A 19,442-nucleotide genomic window follows, 5' to 3' on the forward strand; every position below is an offset into this window, starting at 1 on the left:
AGTCCCTCATCCTTCAGCTCTCTCTCCCCCATCCTCAAGGCGGCAACCGGTCTCTCAGCCTGTACCAACATAATTTCTTCTTGAGCGGGAAACACGTTTGCAGTTCTCAGGCAGGCCAGAAGGGGATGCTGTTGCCACGACCGGTTGTTTCCAAGCGGCCCATTCCTGCACTCTCAGACCACCTACGTTTACATCAGGCAAGGAAATGATGGGACACTTTGCAGATGCCTGGGTTTTATTGCAGCTCAGCGATTGGTCAAAAAATATCACCTGCGATTCGAAGGGGGGCCCTTGGCAGCTCCAGCCTCTCGCGGGCAGGGGGAAAGGTTCCCTGCATTGTTAACATCAGCTCGTGTCATTCCAGGACTCCTGGGTTGTGTCTGCAGCTCTGTCTTGGAGAAGGAGAAAGGAACAGACTCTGTGTGTGTGTGGTGTGTGTGTGTGTACCATATGTCTGGTATGCAAAGCTGTGCAAACTGCTGGCTGCAAAGGCACAACGCCAATAGAGAGCACATTTTGCTGGGATTATCTCTCTTTCTCCTCTAGGCTCCCGCTCTTCTTTCTCCCTCCTTTATCTACTTGTTCAGTGATCTAATCCTACATCCCCATGGTGTTTCCATTCTGCATCCAGTATGATGTACTCCCTGGGGAACTGGACTTCTGGGAGAGAGACCTGGCTTCAAATCCGAGCTCAGCCATCATATAAGTCACCACCTGCCACTTTTCCCCAGCATTACCTACACACCACAGAGCCTTTTGGTGGCACTTGAAAGGTTAAGAAACGTACCTGGCAGTCGCCTTTGTGGACTACAGGCTGCTTCAACAGATGTATTGCCGTATGGCTTGTGGACCATGAAAGCTTCTGCTGTAATAAATGCATTAGTCTTTCATGTGCCACAAGACACTGTTGTTTTTGCTGCTAGCGACTACCATGGTTCCCACTCTGGAAGTGGCTACCTCTCACAGGAATGTGGTGAGGATTAAATCTCCTCCATGTAGGGATACAAATGTCATTACTGCAAATAACTATTCTGGCATTATATTTCCTTCATGGTTTCTTCACTGCAGTGGCAGCCCAAGATACTGAGGTGCCTGAGGCATGTTGCCGAATGGTGCCTTCCTTGCCCCCAGAGGCACTCTTACTCATGGACTTCCAGGCCAAAGTCCAGGGCCTCCACACACCCTAAGTAAGTGTGCCATCGAGTCAGTGTCGAGGACTCCTGGCTCCCACAGAGCCCTGTGGTTGTTGTTGGTAGAATACAGGAGGGGTTTACCTTTGCTATGAGATGATGCCTTTCAGCATCTTCCTACATCATTGCTGCCCAATATAGACGTTTCCCAGTCTGGGAAACAAACTAGCGGAGATTCGAACCAGCAACCTCTGGCTTGCTAGTCAAGTCACTCTCCCACTTCTTTAGTCTGTCCCGGGTGGTGTGGTGGCTGCGCCATGCTGCCGGGTCACACTGCGCTGGGAGGCCAAGTGTGACTGCAACCTGTGCTGGGCGTGACCTCTGCTTTAAAGACAGAGGGAGGAGTGGGGAAAGAAGTCTGTGGGGTGGGAATATGTTCATTTGTGTGTTGAAATGTTTCTGCTAATGCAGTGGTTCCCAATCTGGAAGCCTCCAGGTGTGGCTGAACTGCAACACCCATCATCCCTAGCTACCATAAATTGTAGCGGGGAATGAAGGGAGTTGTAGTTCAGCAACTTCTGGAGGCGCTCAGATTGGGAATCACTGTGCTAATGCATATTGGCATAAATATATCTGTTTTATATTCTGACATTCTTGTGAGTTAAGTTGCTATTTGTGCCCTCAAGAACCCACGTGTTAAAAATACTCTGTGTGTGTGTGTGTCTGTGTGTGTGTGTGTAGGGGGATGATGTTTAACTTGCGGGGGGGGGTCTCCAAAGGCCTTTAGGTCCAGGCTCCAAAATTACCTAGGTGCACCTCTGCTTGTCCCATGCCCCTGGTGGACGCCGTCCCCTTTCAGAACTGATCCTTGCCAGCTTGAATGTGATATAGGGGGCAAAGAGCAGGAATAGTTGCCAGCAGCCTCTTCTTGTGCTTCTTGCAAGCTTTGCAAGGGCTGTGAGGAAAAAAGGACCGCTTCCTCTCTCCTTCCCATGCTCCTTGCAAAGCTAGCAAGGGTCAGATCAGTCCTGAAAAGCTGCTCCAGTGGTGGCAGTGAGGGGCATCTTGCCGTCCTGCTGCTGCTGCACTACTTGAGGTGACTGTCTCTCACACACACTCTAATAAACGTTTAAATCAAGTATTTGAAACATTCAAGAAAGCCACTGTTCTCTCAGCCTCAGCCCCCTTTCCATCTTCATATAGGGATAATAATCATACCTTGCAGGGTTGTTGTCTCATCTCAGTCATATTTACAACAACCCTGCAAGGTATGATTATTATCTCTATATGAAGATGGAAAGGGGGCTGAGGCTGAGAGAACAGTGGCTTTCTTGAAGCCACCTATTGAGTTAACTGTGGAGGCAAGGTGGGAACAGCTCTGCCTCTTTTGCCTTTGCACACCAAACCTTGTCTGTTCAAATTTATCTATCTATTTATTTGTCATATTTCTATACCGCCTGATATGTACATCTCTAGGTGGTGTACACAATTTGAAATATTTGAAAGTTACAGATTAAAATACATGACAATAAAAATGACAGAATAAAATAGATATTAAAACAAGTTTTTTTAAATTATTTAAATTAATTCTAATTAAAAGTCTGAGAAAACTGGAGAGTCTTGAGGTTCTTCCTGAAAGCAAACAGAGAAGGAGATGCTATTTTTTCAGTAGGGAGCATATTCCAAAGCGTCAACATGCAGATTCCTTTCATCTAATCAAATTTGGCCTTATTGTGTGTGCCGCTTTTTCCACTTCTGCAGCTTCTAATCAGAGTTGGTAACAATGTGGCTGTTTCTTATCTGGGAGTAAATTCGGTTGAAACCAGTAGGGCTTACTCCTAAATAAACAGATTTAGGATTGTGGCATTGGTGTGTGGCTGACATCCTGACTCAATTTACTTGTGGAAGGACGTTCCACTGAAATTAAAAGGACATGTTAGTTATAATTTCAGTGGGACTTCCACAATTAAATTGAGTCAGGATGTCAGCCATGCACCGATGCCACAATTCTAAACCTGTTTATTTAGAATTAGAAGTTAGAGAAGAGAGCTGGTCTTGTGGTAGCAAGCATGACTTGTCCCCATAGCTAAGCAGGGTCTGCCCTGGTTGCATCTGAATGGGAGACTTGATGTGTGAGCACTGCAAGATATTCCCCTCAGGGGATGAAGCCACTCTGGGAAGAGCAGAAGGTCCCAAGTTCCCTCCCTGGCTTCTCCAAGATAGGGCTGAGAGATATTCCTGCCTGCAAGCTTGGAGAAGCGACTGCCAGTCTGTGTAGACAATACTGAGACATTGTTACCAGCTCTGATTAGTAGCTGCAGAAGTGGAAAAAGCAGCACACACAATAAGACAAGATTAGATTGAAGGAATCCACATGTTGATGCTCATATATTTGAACAGACAAAAGTCGCTGTTCTCATCTTGCCTCCACAGTAATTAATATATGGAACTCTCTGCTGCAGGAAGTGGTGACAGCCATTGAGGACAGGTCTATCAATGGCTACTAGTCTGGTAGCTATAGCAACCTCCAGCCTCAGAGGCAAGATGCCTCCAAATACCCGTTGCAGGGGAACAACCAGTAGCGTAGGGAGGCTGGTGGCGGTGCGTGTGCAGCCATGGCAGCCCCCTGGCCCCGCCGCCCGCATCTGATGTCAGGCGCAGGGGCCAGGCTAGCCACGCCCCCATGTCTGATGTCAGATGTGGAGGACATGGTCTCCCTCCCAAACAGGGCTGCACGGCCCCATTTGGAAGGGAGATCGGCGCTGCGTTGGGCAGTGTGGGCCGGAGCCGTTCCGGCCACACGGGCTGATCTCTCTCCTAAATGGGGCTGCACAGCCCCATTTGAGAGGGAGATTGATAGGCCCCACTGCCTTGGCAGAGAGAACAGGCAGGGAGAGTCACTCCAGCCACACTACCAACGCAGCGCGGTCCGATTTCAACTCCAAACTGGGCTGAACGTCCCCATTTGGGACCAAAATAACGCCCGCCCCCCCGGGCGTCTGACGTCAGACACAGGGGGCATGTCTGGGACCACACTCGCAACCCCTGATTGGTGGTGGCCCAGGTTCTTTGAACCCGTTCACCCAATGGTGACTCCGTACCTGGGAACAACCAGGGTTACCAACATTCCACTGCCCCAATAAGGGACAGGAAATATGTGGGAGTAATAGGGAGCCTGGGTGCTGTATGTGTTTTTACCACTTCCAACTTAAACTACAGTGTACAACGTAGATTCCTTTTCCTCTGCTTATTGATATAACCATGGTTAGCCAAACTGGGTGTGATGTAATTTTGTTTTCTAGAAAGAGAAGCCTTGTTGCCAGTAAAAATAGGTTTAACACATGCAAGCACTAGTCACCACTTACAGGATTTTCATGATTCTGATACCTGGATAATGCAAAGTTAGCCAATCATTGGTGGATGTTAATGTTAATTTTTTTGTTAAGCTCTCTAATATGGGACTGTTGGCAACCCTAAAGCCTGCAGCCCACCAGAACCGCAGAGTACTCTGGTAAGGAGGGAGAAGGGAAAGGAGTTGGAGCTCATTGATTATTTTGTTATTAGTGAATTAGCTTTATTTGAGCCATAGGTTCTTCGCATTATCTGGAAACAAGGGACAAATGGCAACCCATAAGGGACAGACAATTCTGGGGTGAAATAAGGGACGCCCCTGCTAATAAGGGACTGTTGGTAATCCTAGGAGCAACAGCAGGAGAGCAGGCATGCCCTCACCTCTTGCCTGTGGGCTTCTCAGAGGCATCTGGTAGGCCACTGTGTGAAACAGGATGCTGGACTGGATAGGCATCCTTGGGCCTGATCCTGCAGGGCTGTTCTTAAGTTGGATGTCAGCCAGTGTGTTTCACCTATCAAATCTGGGGGTGCTGATACCTTCCAAACCCTTTTTGGGCCTCACCTCAGGGGGCACCAGTGCTGGAGCCAGTGCTGAAGCTGCAGGAACATAGGGAGGGACATAGGGAAGCTGCCTTCTACTGAGTCAGACCCTTGGTCCATCTAGCACAGTATTGTCTACACAGACTGGCAGCAGCTTCTCCAAGGTTGCAGGCAGGAGTCTCTCTCAGCCCTATCCTGGAGATGTTGCCCGGGAGGGGACCTGGAACCTTCTGCATGCAAGCAGGCGGGTGCTCTTCCCAGAGCGCCCCCGCTAAGGGGAATATCTTACAGTGCTTACACATGGAGTCTCCCATTCATATGCAACCAGGGGACAATTCATGCTTGCTGCCACAAGACTAGCTCTTCTCCCATCCCAAGGACACTTTGGAGCTTGCCGCCTGAGGCTCTTGGAGAGAAGCAGGTGCCTTGGGGAGAACGGGGCAGCTGGGGAGAGGTGGCAATGGAGCCAGCCTCTTGGCTGAGAGAGTCGTTCTATTGCCTTTCCTCACAGGGCACTAATCCCACTCCAAGTTGCCCCAGCAGAGGTGGCCCTTTCCTCTTTATTGCCACCTCAGGGCTACAGAGGAACCATTTAGGCCTGAGGGGAGGAGACAGGAGAATCAGTGGAGAGCAGCATGAAAAGAGCAGATGAGTCAGCCTGCAAGGGAGACAGAGAAGAGATCTGAAAGGGCAATGGAGAGCAAACTTTTAAGGCCATGGATTCATTCACTTGCCAGTATGCCAGTATGGGGTGTGTGTGTGTTCTTCTTACTGTGCCCTTCTTCTCAATAACGGTTACCCCTTGCTGCATGCTGCAGGACTGCATATAAGGTGGATGAGGGGATCTCCCCACTTCCATTCCTTTATGACCATCTTTGGTCCATTTTAATCTGGCGTTTAGTTCTCTGGCTGCTCTGCTATCCTGTTTCAATTGTACTGCACTTTTAATAGATTGATTGCTGCTTTTAAAACTTTACATGAACTGCTTGGAGTAGCCAGTGGAAACAACCTTATGGCTATGATGATCAGTACATGCCAGTTTACTTCAACCTAACCAATCTTACGACTTACTGCTCAAAATTTTATAATTTATAAAAATATAAATTATGCTGTGAGTTTTGCTTTCCTGTTTATTTCTTCTTCTTCTTCTTCTTCTTCTTCTTCTTCTTCTTCTTCTTCTTCTTCTTCTTCTTCTTCTTCATCCTCCTCCTCCTCCTCCTCCTCCTCCTCCTCCTCCTCCTCCTGTTGTTTAAAGTTGGACCTACAAGCTTACCAAGGGGTGTGTGTGCCTGGGGACTTTTCCTTACTGTTCTACCAGTGTGAGTGGGATATGGATTGCCTATGTGGCTTAGATCTCTCTGTATGACAGCATATAATGTGTACTTGTGCATGTATTGCTATGCATAGGCAAGAAAGTATCTAAGAGTCCATAATGCGGGATGTGGGTTTATCTGCACCTGTATGTGCTACAGTGATTCAGAGGGTGGGGCTGCAGCAGCTCAGTAGCAGAGCTCTTGCTTTGCATGCAGTAAGTCCCAGGTGCAATCTCTGCCCGTCCTAGACAATACTGAGCTAGATGGACCGAGAATCTGTCTCTTGGTCTACGCCAGTTTATTTTGAGGGATAGGGCCATAGCTTAGTGGAAGAACATCTGGTTTGCACGCAGAAGGTCCCCAGTTCAATCCCCGGCATCTGCAGGTAGACATTAGTGTAGACAATACTGAGTTAGATGGATCAATGGTCTGACTTGGTATAAGGCAGCTTCCTCTCCTCCTTTATTTATTTATTTGTGTGTTTGTTTGTTTGTTTATTTAATATAGCAATAGCAATAGCACTTACATTTATATACCGCTCTATAGCCGGAGCTCTCTAAGCAGTTTACAATGATTTAGCATATTGCCCCCAACATTCTGGGTACTCATTTTACCGACCTCGGAAGGATGGAAGGCTGAGTCAACCTTGAGCCCCTGGTCAGGATCGAACTTGTAACCTTCTGGTTACAGGGCGGCAGTTTTACCACTGCGCCACCAGGGGCTCCTAACCTATATACCACCTAACATTGAAATCTCTAGGCGGTATACAGAACTGACAATATAAAACATAAAATATGCAAAATGCACATAAAGATTTTTAAAAATCCTAATAGATACAAATACATTAAAATTTAAAAATTGGATTGTCAGTTATCAGTTCCATGTTGTTATAGAATATGTGGGTCAGTGTTAGGCTGTCTGATGTAAGGATGTGGAAAAGCAGTCTGATTGTGAACTGGACCGCTGCAAACAGGGCTGGTTTGAATGGTTCGATCGTGAACCATTCGAAACCGGTTCGAGCTGGTTGGTCGAACTAACTGGACCAACTGATTGGTTTGGCCAAACTGGTTTGGATACCCATGGTTTGGGACAAATCCAGACTGAATCATGCCAACTGGTCCATGCACATCCTTAGTCTGATGCATTTTGGACATCTGCTTGTTGTACAAGCAGTTCTGATACTGGTTATTTGTCAGGCTGTGGTTTAATATTGGTGAGCCAATTGTTGTGCTGTGAAATAGTGCATATAATCTAAGAAGGAGCAGATATTTGTGCCACTTGTACATTACTTGATTTCCCTACATTGGCTGGAACCATGTAGGGCTGGTCCACACAGGCATCCTCATCACCGAATGACTGCAAGATGTTGAATTGCATGGATAAATGAAATAACAAACAGAACTTCAACATTTTATTCATTCATTCATTCATTCATTCAGTTTCTATACCCTCCTTCCAAAAATGGCTCAGGGCGGTTTACACAGAGAAATAATAAATAAATAAGATGGATCCCTGTCCCCAAAGGGCTCACAATCTAAAAAGAAACACAAGATAGACACCAGCAACAGTCTCTGGAGGTCCTGTGCTGGGGGTGGATAGGGCCAGTTGCTCTCCCCCTGCTAAATAAAGAGAATCACCACTTTTAAAAGGTGCCTCTTTGCCCAGTTAGGGGTCACCTCAGACACAATGCTTTACAGTGGAGTTGGCTCAGATATTCAGCTGCTAGTCATCACGTGTACAGTCATCAAGTATTGACTAATATATTTGTGAACCAGACTGGTGATTGGCAGCTGACTGTGTGAACGAATCTGCAGTACAATAATTGCCTGTGGGGTTATTTCTGTGATGGATCATTCACACATGCAGATCATAATTAGAAGTTGTCGTTGCTTAGTGATGGGCACTTATACTTGAATGAGACCCAAACCTGTTGTTACCAATGTCTGCACAACTGCATTGACAACCCAGATGTTGTCAGTTGTCACAGTAAGTGTGCTGTTGTGTGAGTTATTACTGCATTGTATCCTAGCATATTGTGCCAATTGTCCTTGTGTGAAGGATTAGTAGCACTTTTAAAGAGCAAAGTGTCTGTATATTTTATTTGCACAACAAACCTGTGAAATGCTGAGTACTGGTTATTTTATTTATTTATTTAGCTGGGGTTCCTGGCTATCCGCAAGCCACACTTTCTGATTTAAAAGACTTGGTTTCTCTGTTGATGCCTAAGCATTCTGCACATGTTCAGAGACATTCTTGCCATCATCTTTTATTGTTACTGCATTCCCTAGAATATAAAACAGTTTCTGAGGCCTAAATTAAGCTGCACCTGTAAGGAGAGTTAGTTCTCTCTTCTTTTTCAGATGGAGAAATAGGAGCTTGAGAAATAGTGACTTGACTGTTTAGTGAAATAAGATTTAAATATGCAAGTGTATGCATCTCTCTGACCCCATGTGTTCCCTTCCTCTTTGTGTATACTCGGGTCAGTTGGACACCTGGACGTGTGATCTCTTCTTCTTTTGAGAACATGTGTGCTTCCCTTGCCTTCTGGATGTTTGACCTGCTTAAATTTCAGAAGCAAGGAGAGGAGGACTGCTTTCTTCGTCTATGCTCACATAACACAAGGCTTGATGTGAGCTCCTCACTCAGGCCTGGATCCGGTAGGTCTTAGGAGTCATGTAGACAAGCCAGACCTAGATTGGCAAGATTATAAGAAGAAGCAGAGGGGAACTGGGGAAGGGGTGTGTGAGCGTGTGCATAAGTGTGCACGCCCCTATCTTTGGGATGGAGGTCACTGCCGCCCCTGACTCCATCTCCCTGGAGCCAGACTTAAGCAAAAACATTAAGACTGCAATCCTATGCACACTGATACTAATTTAGGAATAAGGGCCATCGGATTCAGTGGGATTTACAGGTGTGGGGTTTTTTTGTTTTGTTTTTTTAAAGCATAGGATCGGGCCGCACTCATTCTTAACACTGGCTGGATCATGTCCTTTTTTTTTTTTTTTTTTTTAATGCCAGGGCTCCACAAAGTCAGAACAAAGACGAGAGTGCCTCTGAACATGTGCCACGTCCCGCCCCCGCCCATTCCGTTCCGCCCCCGGTAATCGAGCTCGCCCTTTCCCTTCCGCACGCGTCTGGGATTATACGGCGGGGTCTTCCAGGTTAGAGAGGGCGTGGTGGATGCCAAGGAGAAAGCTGGACTGAGCCCCGGCACCAATTTCGCGCGCGTTCTCTCTCTCCCGCTTTCTTGAAGAAAGGAACATCGCCGACACTCACACACAGGAGGCACAGCAGGGATGCTCAGATCTCCATCCAGCGCCCGAAGGGTTAAAGCATACAGCAGGAGAATAACGCGCGCACACACACACCCTGGCACACACACCATACGTTGGCTGTGTGCAAGCGACGAACAGCCACACTACAGCCAGCCTCTGCGTGTCTGTGTTTGTGTGAAAGAGGGAGACGCACGCACGCACTACTGGGAAAGAATTATGACCCATCAGGGGCTGGACGCGAGGAGGTAAACAAACAATAAGCCCCCCCGCCCCGTTCTCCTGTCCTCGGCTCCCCCCGCCCCCATTTCGTCCGCCTGATGGAAAGCCTGGAAAGGGTGATTTTCTAGCAGCTAGAGACCACCCAACCCTCTTGGAAATGGGGTCGAAGAAAGCTGGCTTAGCCGACTGGAGATGGGGTTGGCGCTGGGAGTGAAACCCTCCCCGCTACACACAGACACACACCTTTTGCCCTCCGGGTTTCGTCTTCCCAGCCAAGGTCCGGCTTGTCTACACGGCTACAAACCCGAACCCGGATCAAGAAGGCGTTATCTTGGAGGAAATGGTGAGAAGAAAAGCCAGACAATTGTCTGTGTATGTGTATGTGGCGGGGGAGGGGGTTTATTATGTTGGAGGGGTGTGTGTGTGTGTGTGTACTGTAGTTCTCCATTATCCACCTTAAAAGTTTGCCAGGGTGAGTGCTGCAAAAGATCCAGTCATCCATTGATTCCAGGTAGGGAGGTGGGACGGAGGCCCTCTTGCTGGGAGAGAGAACATTGGCTATGGGCCAATTGGTGGGTTGGGGAGAAGGGGAAGAAAACCCGGACACAAAGAGGCAGAACTGGAATGAAAAGCCTTTTTCCTCCGTGGAAATTTGTTAGCTCAGATCTACTTGGTGGTTGTTGGTCCCCCCCTGCCCCCCGCGCCCTTGAGTGTGGGGTGGGTGTCAGGGACAAGGAATCGAAAACAAAATCTTCATTTAGATTTATAGCCCATCTCATTCCTAATTCTCAAGGCAGATAACAGTGGATGCTTTATTATGCAAGGGGGTCACTATTGTTCCCATTTTACAGATGATGAATGAGTAAAGAAAGACTAGAACTTGGCCTGAAACCACCTGGCTAAATCCATGGCAGAACTGGGATTTGAACCCTGATCTGTATCCAACGTTCTGTCCAGTGGGCCACACTGTGGTGGCTACTACACCCTCCAGCCCAGCCCCAGGTCAAGGGCTTGCTTGGGGTGGGATGGGTGATGACAGCAGACCAGGTCTTGGGGAAGTATATCCCACTTGCTTCCTCTGTCCATTTCCTTGGAGTTGTTGGGTGGTGGGAGAGACCCAGGAATTCCCCACTGTCGATGGGCACAGCAGGTCTTCTAGACCACTTCCCACAACTGGCCGTGGGATGCAAGAGAATTTGTGAGCTTGTGTATGTGAGGAGAGGAAAGGTCTGCTCTCCTCTAAGGATCAGCTGCAGTGTTTATTTTAATAGTGATGTTGTGGAGCAGGCAGGTGGGGGTGGAGTGCAGGCAAAAGGAACTCAAGAAGAGAGCATTTCCCCCTTGGAGTCAACAGAGGGCAGAGACCTCATTAGATGGACAGATGACATCTGAGTGACTTTGAATGATCTCAGTGCGATGCTGTAACCGCTCTCCCTGACACACCTGAGAAATGACTGTCACTCGGTATGAGCTAATCTATCCATGGCATAAACGGTGTCTGAACCTCAGTGCTTAGGTGAAGGATCACTGCATAAACAGCTTCCCGTCACCATCCGAGAAACAGCTGAATTTCAGGGCTGGAGGAATAAAACCCCCAGGATAAACAGCTGTTTATCCTGACCTGAGTGGTGGCTGCATCACTTGGGTGAGGCAGAATTTGAATGTCCAGCTTGCTTGGGTCTTTGGATCCATTTAGGAGAATAAAATTCCCTTGAGGATTGACCCTGTGGCCAAATCTGCCCTGTGAAGTAACGAAGGCTGACATCGACTGTTGCCCGTGCACTGGCACAAACACCCCATTTCCTATCGCACTGTGAATTAGCCACCGGGACCAATTAAATATTGAGTGAGTGAAACAGGGCAGAAAGGAGAATTAAAGGAGACCAAACCTGATCAGGGGCAGAGCTGTGAGAAACGGCAGGTCAAGAGCTTGGCGTGGAGTGAAGGTGGCTGCTGAGAACTAGGACTCATGTTTGGGGTCTCTGGCTCATAGTGACAGTGTGAGCTAACTGGTGTCTAGGAGGACCAGGGATACTGTTCCTGAGAGCTCGAACTTCTGGGTTCTGCTCCAGCCAGAAAGCAATAACTGGCCTAGCGCAGGGAGGCTGGGAGCAGCTCTGCGGCAGCCTGACCTAGTTTAATTTACTGGGCTGGTGTCGAATCCCACCCACTCCTCCCTCTCCCTCCTCCTCAAATCAACCAGTGAAAGAATCCACTGGAGGATTTTTGTATACCTGGAGAGCCAACACCAGAGGGGTAGTGTGTTGCAGCAAAACCCAGGAGGAATCTTGTAGCACCTAAACCATTGAACAGTTTTCTTGTGGCATGATTTGAGCCCCTTTTTGCCAGATGGAAATTAAGTAAACAGGATCTGATTCTTAAGAGGCTGTGGTCCAAGTTTGGGAGGGGAGAATGTTGGTCAAAGGAGATGGTGATGGAGATGGTGATGATCTGATTTTATACTACTTTTAAAAAAAAAGTTCTCAAGGCGGTTTACATAGAAAAAGAAATAAGATGGTTCCCTGTCCCCAGAGGGCTCCCAGTCTAAAAAGAAACATAAGGCAGATATCAGCAACAGCCACTGGAGGGACACCATACTAGGGCTGATGCCATTTTGAATTGCTAGGTTCTTTGCCACCAAGTTTCGCCCAGGTTTGCACTCTCGGATCAGGGCCCATACCACCCACACCCACACCCATCTAGGGCCTACTCCTCCCCAAGGAGTTATTGGAAGGGATTTTTGCACAAGGGTCTAGATTTGTCCAGGACAGGTTGGCTGCTTCTGCCACTGACGGCTCACCATCCCTTGTTGGGCTGTCTTGATTCTCCAGGGAAGTGAGGAGGGAGGAAAGAAGCACTTGGCAGTTGCCTAGCAACTATCTGATGTTGTTTGCCTTTGAACGCTGGGAGGGAGGGGTTGTGGGGTTGGGAATAATCCGAGGACATGGCAGATAACTTGGCCTGCAACATCTAAAACCTACTGGCTGAAAGTGTATGAGTGGCAAACTGATCATAGAAAGATGAGAATTTTGTTTGGGGGTGGAGTGGGGTGTGTGTAGGATGAGTCCAGAATCTAATTCAGCACGCACAGTGGTGTGCTAGAATTCCATCCTGCAAATAAAATGTGGGTGTGGGTGTCCCCGGAGTCTTGAATCTTCAGAGGCGATAAGTTTCCCAGCCCCAGTTTCAAAGTGCGGTCCAGGCCTCCACTGTGTGTGGAATGTCCCACACCCTGCTTCTCTTATGAGCTGGAAGTTGGGGGTCAAAATCCACATTCTTTCTTCCCTCATCCCCTGAATAAGGGTCTAATGGGTTAGAACAGGGTGGGGCTGGGAGACAGACATTCTGGGAAAGAGACCAATTGGAGTGGACGAGAACAGGAAGTGCAGAGCCGGGACTTCTGCCCCTCTGTGCCGTGTATGGACAGCGGGTGGACGGATTTAAAGAGTTAAGCCTTCCAAACGGATCAGCAGGGTGGGTTTGGGATTCCCCTGACTCCTGAGGGAAAGGGGCATTAGTGGGAAGGAGCAAGAATTATTACTATTACGGAGTGGCTCCCTGGCCTCTCCTTTTCTAAGCCGATTTAAAGTCAGGTGACGGCTTCTTCTCCTGCAAACTTTCTAATCTCAACTTCAATGAAAGAGGAATGAGTGGGAGGCAGACAGATGAGGGGGAATCGGAGAAAGCACTTAACTGTCTAATCTCCATGCCCCTCAGGGCTGGAGGAACAGTACAGAATTCCTGACTCCCACTCTGCAGAAATCCCCTAGACCCCCACTTTTTCAAGCATGAAGCTGGCCTTGCTAAAAGGAGGAACAAACGTTTGCTGGGCTCCTCCTTGCTTGACTCCTCCCTGCCTCCGCTGTTCTGTGTGCTGTGGTTAAAAAATCATTGCATCCGTGCAAGGGATCTGTGGGAAGGGCATGTAGCTGTGTGAGGCTGTGGGCTCTTTCTTTGCAGGGCAGTATGGATGGGAGGGGATGTCTCATGCCGCCTTTGCATACCGATATTGAATCTGCTTCAGTGCTAGGAACCAGATGCCCTTAGTAGAGCAAAGGGACTGACTCACATCACCGGCTGTGGTGGCATCCCGTAGCATCGGCCTGCTCCCTCCATTATTCCCTCTGCAATAGAAAGCCGGGGGTCACACAGAGCACTTGAAGCAGAGGAGGATATCTACTTCCCAGTGTAGTGCATCCATGATGTGCTGAAGATGGTGAATTCAGGAATTCTGCAGTGAAAACAAAATAGGGGTTAGGCCACTGGGCATTTGCTGGGTGGGAACTTTGGCCCTCTGACCCACTTGAATTTGATCCCCCCTGCTCTAGGGGAAGCAAGAGGGCAAAGATCCAGAAGGAAGTCCTGCATGGCTCCAGTTAAAGCCGGGATGGAGAGAAAAGAGAGAGAGGAACACACACACACACACACACACACACACACACACACACACACACACACAATTAGATCATATAATAAAAGGCTAGGGTACCTGCGTCCGTGTCTCTGGCGGGTGTTCTGCGCATGCGTGTGTTCTGCACGAGGAGAACCAGCACAAGGAGAACCAGCGGGCCAGGCTGTGGGCGGCCATGGCCGGCCAAGGCGAGGAGGCGGCGGGGGAAGCCGGGCGAGGCGGCGGTGGGCCTGGCCGGAGCCGCGGGCGGCGGTGGGTGGTGGGCCCGGCCGGAGTCTCTTCTAGCGCCCGTTAATGGAACGGGCCTAATGACTAGTTAGATCATAATGCACTACGGAGGGTTGACTGGCTGGCAGACTGGAATTATAACACATCATGGCAGAAGCAGCCGGCAGCGAGAACAGTTGGCTGAGGTGGTGAGGCAGGCGCTCGACACCTCATCGGGCAGGCACCCACTTGCTCACCTCATAGAAAGCTGAGTCAGACCCTTGGTCCATCTCACTCAGTATTGTCTACCCAGACTGGCAGCAGCTTCTCCACGGCTGCAGGCAGGAATCTCTCTCAGCCCTATCTTGGAGATGCTGACAGGGAGGGAACTGGGAACCTCATATGCTCTTCCCAGAGCAGTGGCTCCATCCCCTGAGGGGAATATCTTGCAGTGCTCACACCTCTAGTCTCCCTTTCATATAGGACCAGGGCAGACCCTGCTTAGCTAAGGGGACAAGTCATGCTTGCTACCACCAGACCAGCTCTCTTCCTCTGCCTGCTGTTCCAGCCTGCCGCGGTGCATTATAATGATTTCGCTGTGCGACGCAGCAGTGTCATTATAATGTGCTGCCACTGTTGTGGCAGGCCAGCAGCAGGATTGGCAGGCAGGCACCCAGGATGGGGAACACCTGCTTGGTCGCTCGCCATGTGCCCACTCCTACAGCCCGCCTGCAGTGGCACAGGTGACGCAGGTGATCCATGTCCTTGGCCCCCCTCCCCACTTTGTGCCCTAGGCGACTGCCTAGTTCACCTAGTGGGTGGGCCGGCCCTGAGTGAGAGTTGGGTGACATATCAAAATGTGTTAGATCCCTGGTAGTACCTTAACTAGGACTGGTTCTAGGACTAGTCTTAAGCGGTCAAGAAAAATGAATCAGAACATTAGAAACTATGTTGGTTCCACAGAATGAGCAACAAAAAACATGTGAAATGTTCTCATTGGAGCCTCCCATGTTCAAAAGCAGTATACCTCTAAGAAACGGATACTTAAGACGGACAGCAGAGAAAGGCCATCATGCCCTGCTAGGGAACTTTCAGAGGTATCTGTCCAGCTGATGTTGGGAACAGACATGATGAGAGGGACCATGGACTGGTCCCCCTCATCTCAATGTCTCATCTCAATGTCTCAAAGGACATTGTTGAACTGGAAAAGGTGCAGAAGAGGGCAACCAAGATGATCAAGGGCCTAGAGCACCTTTCTTATGAGGCTAGGCTACAACACCTGGGGCTATTTAGTTTAGAAAATAGACGACTGCAGGGTGACATGATATAGGTCTATAAAATCATGCATGGCATGGAGAAAGTGGATAGAGAGAAATTCTTCTCCCTCTCCCATAAAACTAGAACCAGGGATCATCCCATGAAATTGATTGCAGGGAAATCTAGGACCAACGAACGGAAGTACTTTTTCACACAACGCATAATCCACTTGTGGAATTCTCTGCCACGAGATGTGGTGACAGCCAACAACCTGGATGGCTTTACGAGGGGTTTGGATAACTTCATGGAGGAGAGGTCTATTGATGGCTACTAGTCGGAGGGCTGTAGGCCACTTCCAGCCTCGGGGGCAGGGTGCCTCTGGGTACCAGTTGCGGGGGAGTAACAGCAGGAGAGAGGGCCTGCCCTCAACTCCTGCCTGTGGCTTCCAGCAGCATCTGGTGGGCCACTGTTCGAAACAGGATGCTGGGCTAGATGGACCTTGGGCCTGATCCAGCAGGGCTGTTCTTATGTTCTTATGACTGATCCAGCAAGGCAGTTTTTACTTTTTGCATGTGAAGTAGCAATCCCCTTTGAACTAATTGTTTCAAATATTGCAAGCAAGCAAGCAGTTCTCCTCTCTTTAGCCCTGTAGACAGGATCAAATAATATTGATGTAACTGAACATCAGTGGTTAAATAGGTGCACAATTAGTGTATGTGTACACACATGGACTGCAGCTATCGGTGTTGGTATACCACCACACCTGATGTTCAGGGAGGAGTTAACCATACTCGCCCCTACACATCTTTAGTGTAGTTAATTCCTTCTTTGTTGTGGACACATGTCTTTGGAAACGGCTGAAGTACAAAGTCTTAATTAACTGCATTTCCTCCTTGCAAAGAGGCCTGACCTTGCAGACCTCCTAATTAATTTCCCACAGACACTCCCAGGGTGCATTTGCATTCAGACAAAGACCTCCTGATTTCATTTGTTTACATAGACGGGAAGAGCCAAAGATATGCCTACTAGTATCCAAGCAGGCAGTGGTCAATTTACAAGTGGAATTAGCTCAAACCTGAGGGAATCTCCGAATTTATTTCACAATTACAAGCAAGCTGTTGGGAACAACTTCTTCTCCCCTTCTACCAGCGGGGAGAAGCACTGAGGAAAAACCTACCCAGCAGTACCACATGTGGATGGTTGTCAGGACTGATGGTCTAGAAGAGGTACAACTGCAATTAAGTCAGGCAGGCAGAAGGCTGGCTGTCACTGGATAGGCAGCCCCTGGGAGGTGAAGCAAAGCAGACTGGTGACGGGTGGTTTCATGGTTGCTCAGGCTTTTGCAGATTGAGGGCCACCACAGACCACACAGAGTTTTTGAAGCTTTATAGGGCCTGGTGAATCCTCATTGGCCCCTTGTGTCACCTGATCACTGCTGAGTCTCCTGCAGTACTGCCTTCTGACCAGCAGCCTTGGTGGCACCCAGGCATTGTGGACAGCAAGCTAGAAGCGCCCTCTTCTGCCCCAGTCTTATGTTTCTGTGGCTGGGCAGCCTTTTCGACGGGGCTCCTAGGCCCAGAAGAAAGACCTAATTGTTGACGCTGCTGCTGGGACAGAGTCACTGGCTTCCACATCTGTACGCAGAAGAAAGAGCTTTGGGCTCTCCTTCCAAGCCACTGCAAAGCATATCCGCGCTGCTCGTGAAGGCGAGGGGCTACTTGTTATTGCCAAATTCAGTTGTGATGCTACTCTAATTGGGAATGATGAGGGTCGCACTGCAATTGCCTTTTTGCAAGGCTTAGTCGGCACGCAAGAGCCCTGCGGGCCTGCTTTGTAGGGGCTCGGAAGCAGGACCTACCACCACGCCCCTCTTTTATATGCTCAGATATCTGCAGGATATCTGCACAGTATATAGGAACATAGGAAGCTGCCATGTACTGAGTCAGACCCTTGGTCCATCTAGCCCAGTATTGTCTTCATAGACTGGCAGCGGCTTCTCCAAAGTTGCAGGCAGGAATCTCTCTCAGCCTTATCTTGGAGATGCTGCCAGGGAGGGAACTTGGAACTTTCTGCTCTTCCCAGAGTGGCTCCATCCCCTGAGGGGAATCTCTTACAGTGCTCACACATTGAGTCTCCCATTCAGATGCAACCAGGGCAGACCCTGCTTATTGTAGTCATTCTGCACCTAGTGCTGAGGTGACTAGGGATAATACAGGAAAAAAAAATAATGCACTTTTATCTCACTCTTTCTCTAAGGAACTCAGGAGGATGGCAACCATGACTCCCCATTTTATCTTCAGAACAATCTGGTGAGGTAGCTTAGGCAGAGATGGAGAGAGAGAGAGAGAGAGGCCGGCTGGCCCAGGGCTACTCAGCACATTGTATGGGCAAGGGGGGATTTGAGAACTTGGGTCCTCCTCCTAGTGATAGCCCAACTCTCTAGCCACGGCACCACATTGGGAGGCATACCAGGAGGAGGCATTTTCCAGAGGGGAGTGATGGCTGCCTCTGGAAGTTGTTTATACCTTATCCAGCCACCTCTGGGGGTAGGAGATGGCTATTTATAACAACCCTCCCTCCCTGGGTACTACTGAGCCGCCACCTCTTGAGTTGGAGGGTCAGGGAAGAGGAGCAGAAGGTGCTCGCTGCCATTATTGACCAAGAGGGGAGAAGATTGCGTGGGAGGAACCAGGATGGCTTTGTTCATTCGCCTGTAGCCAGCGAAGCAGGTTTCCTGTGGCAGGAAACTCCAGGCGCTGCAGTGCACTATGAAGAGAATCAGCCAGGAAAGGTGGCTTTCACATGGGTCCTTTTCCGGCTTTTTTCTTCCTTCCAGAGCTGACTGGATCGGTTCCATGTGTTTCTTCCCCACCCTTCAAGCAAAGCAAGCAGAAGGGAGAATACGTAGTGGCCTCTGCCGCTATGATTCTGTTGTCCTGGTGTTCCAATTGACTCAGTGTTAAAAGATACGAAACAGGCAAGGTGACCCCTTTTCCTTGCTGGTGGCAGAGCCATGCCGCTTTTGACCTACAACACGGTGCAAAGCGCTCTGAGTAAGAGTTCTGTGCAGCTTGGCAGTTGCATATACTCTTAAAGTCACAACAAAAGAGGTTATTGTGTTCATATTTTGTCTGTTTCGAGCCCTGTAAGGCAGTGACTCTCTATGTGGAACAATTACAGGACTTGCTGTGGTGTTTTCTATTTTCCTGCTCTGGGGTGCACAACTTGGGCCCTCCAGCTACTGTTGAGCCAGTGTGGTGTAGTGGCTAGAGTGCTGGACTAGGACCGGGGACACCCGAGTTCAAATCCCCATTCAGCCATGAAACTAGCTGGGTGACTCTGGGCCAGTCACTTCTCTCTCAGCCTAACCTACTTCACAGGGTTGTTGTGAAAGACAAACTCAAGTATGCAGTACACTGCTCTGGGCTCCTTGGAGGAAGAGCGGGATATAAATGTAAACAATAATAATAATAATCTCCCATCATCCCCAGCCACCTTGGCCAGTAGTCAGAGATTATGGGAGTTGTAGTTGAACAGCAGCTGGAGGGCCCAAGTTGTGCAGCCCTGTAAATCCACAGCCACATTAAGATGAGCAGGGCACTAATAATCTCCCCACCCAATGCCTCCCTGTCCTATTCAGTATAGAGGGATAGTGGAAGGTCGACTCTTATTCAAAGCACCATATTTGTTTTTTTAACTTTCTGTCTTCCTGATAATGCCTGTGCATTATTCACTGAGG

At 48.9% G+C, this 19,442-nt stretch overlaps 1 protein-coding gene across 1 annotated transcript in view; it reads left to right on the forward strand.

The window, feature by feature from the left end:
- The first annotated feature begins 9,641 nt into the window (after window positions 1–9,641).
- CCDC120 (coiled-coil domain containing 120) overlaps window positions 9,642–19,442 on the forward strand; it is a 35,309-nt gene continuing 25,508 nt past the window's right edge. The window contains exon 1 of the mRNA XM_053301904.1: window positions 9,642–10,171. The gene's annotated coding sequence lies outside the window, so the exon portion shown is untranslated. The remainder of the gene's footprint in view (window positions 10,172–19,442) is intronic.

This window comes from Hemicordylus capensis, chromosome 2, assembly GCF_027244095.1.
Source record: "Hemicordylus capensis ecotype Gifberg chromosome 2, rHemCap1.1.pri, whole genome shotgun sequence".
Classification (NCBI taxonomy): domain Eukaryota; kingdom Metazoa; phylum Chordata; class Lepidosauria; order Squamata; family Cordylidae; genus Hemicordylus; species Hemicordylus capensis.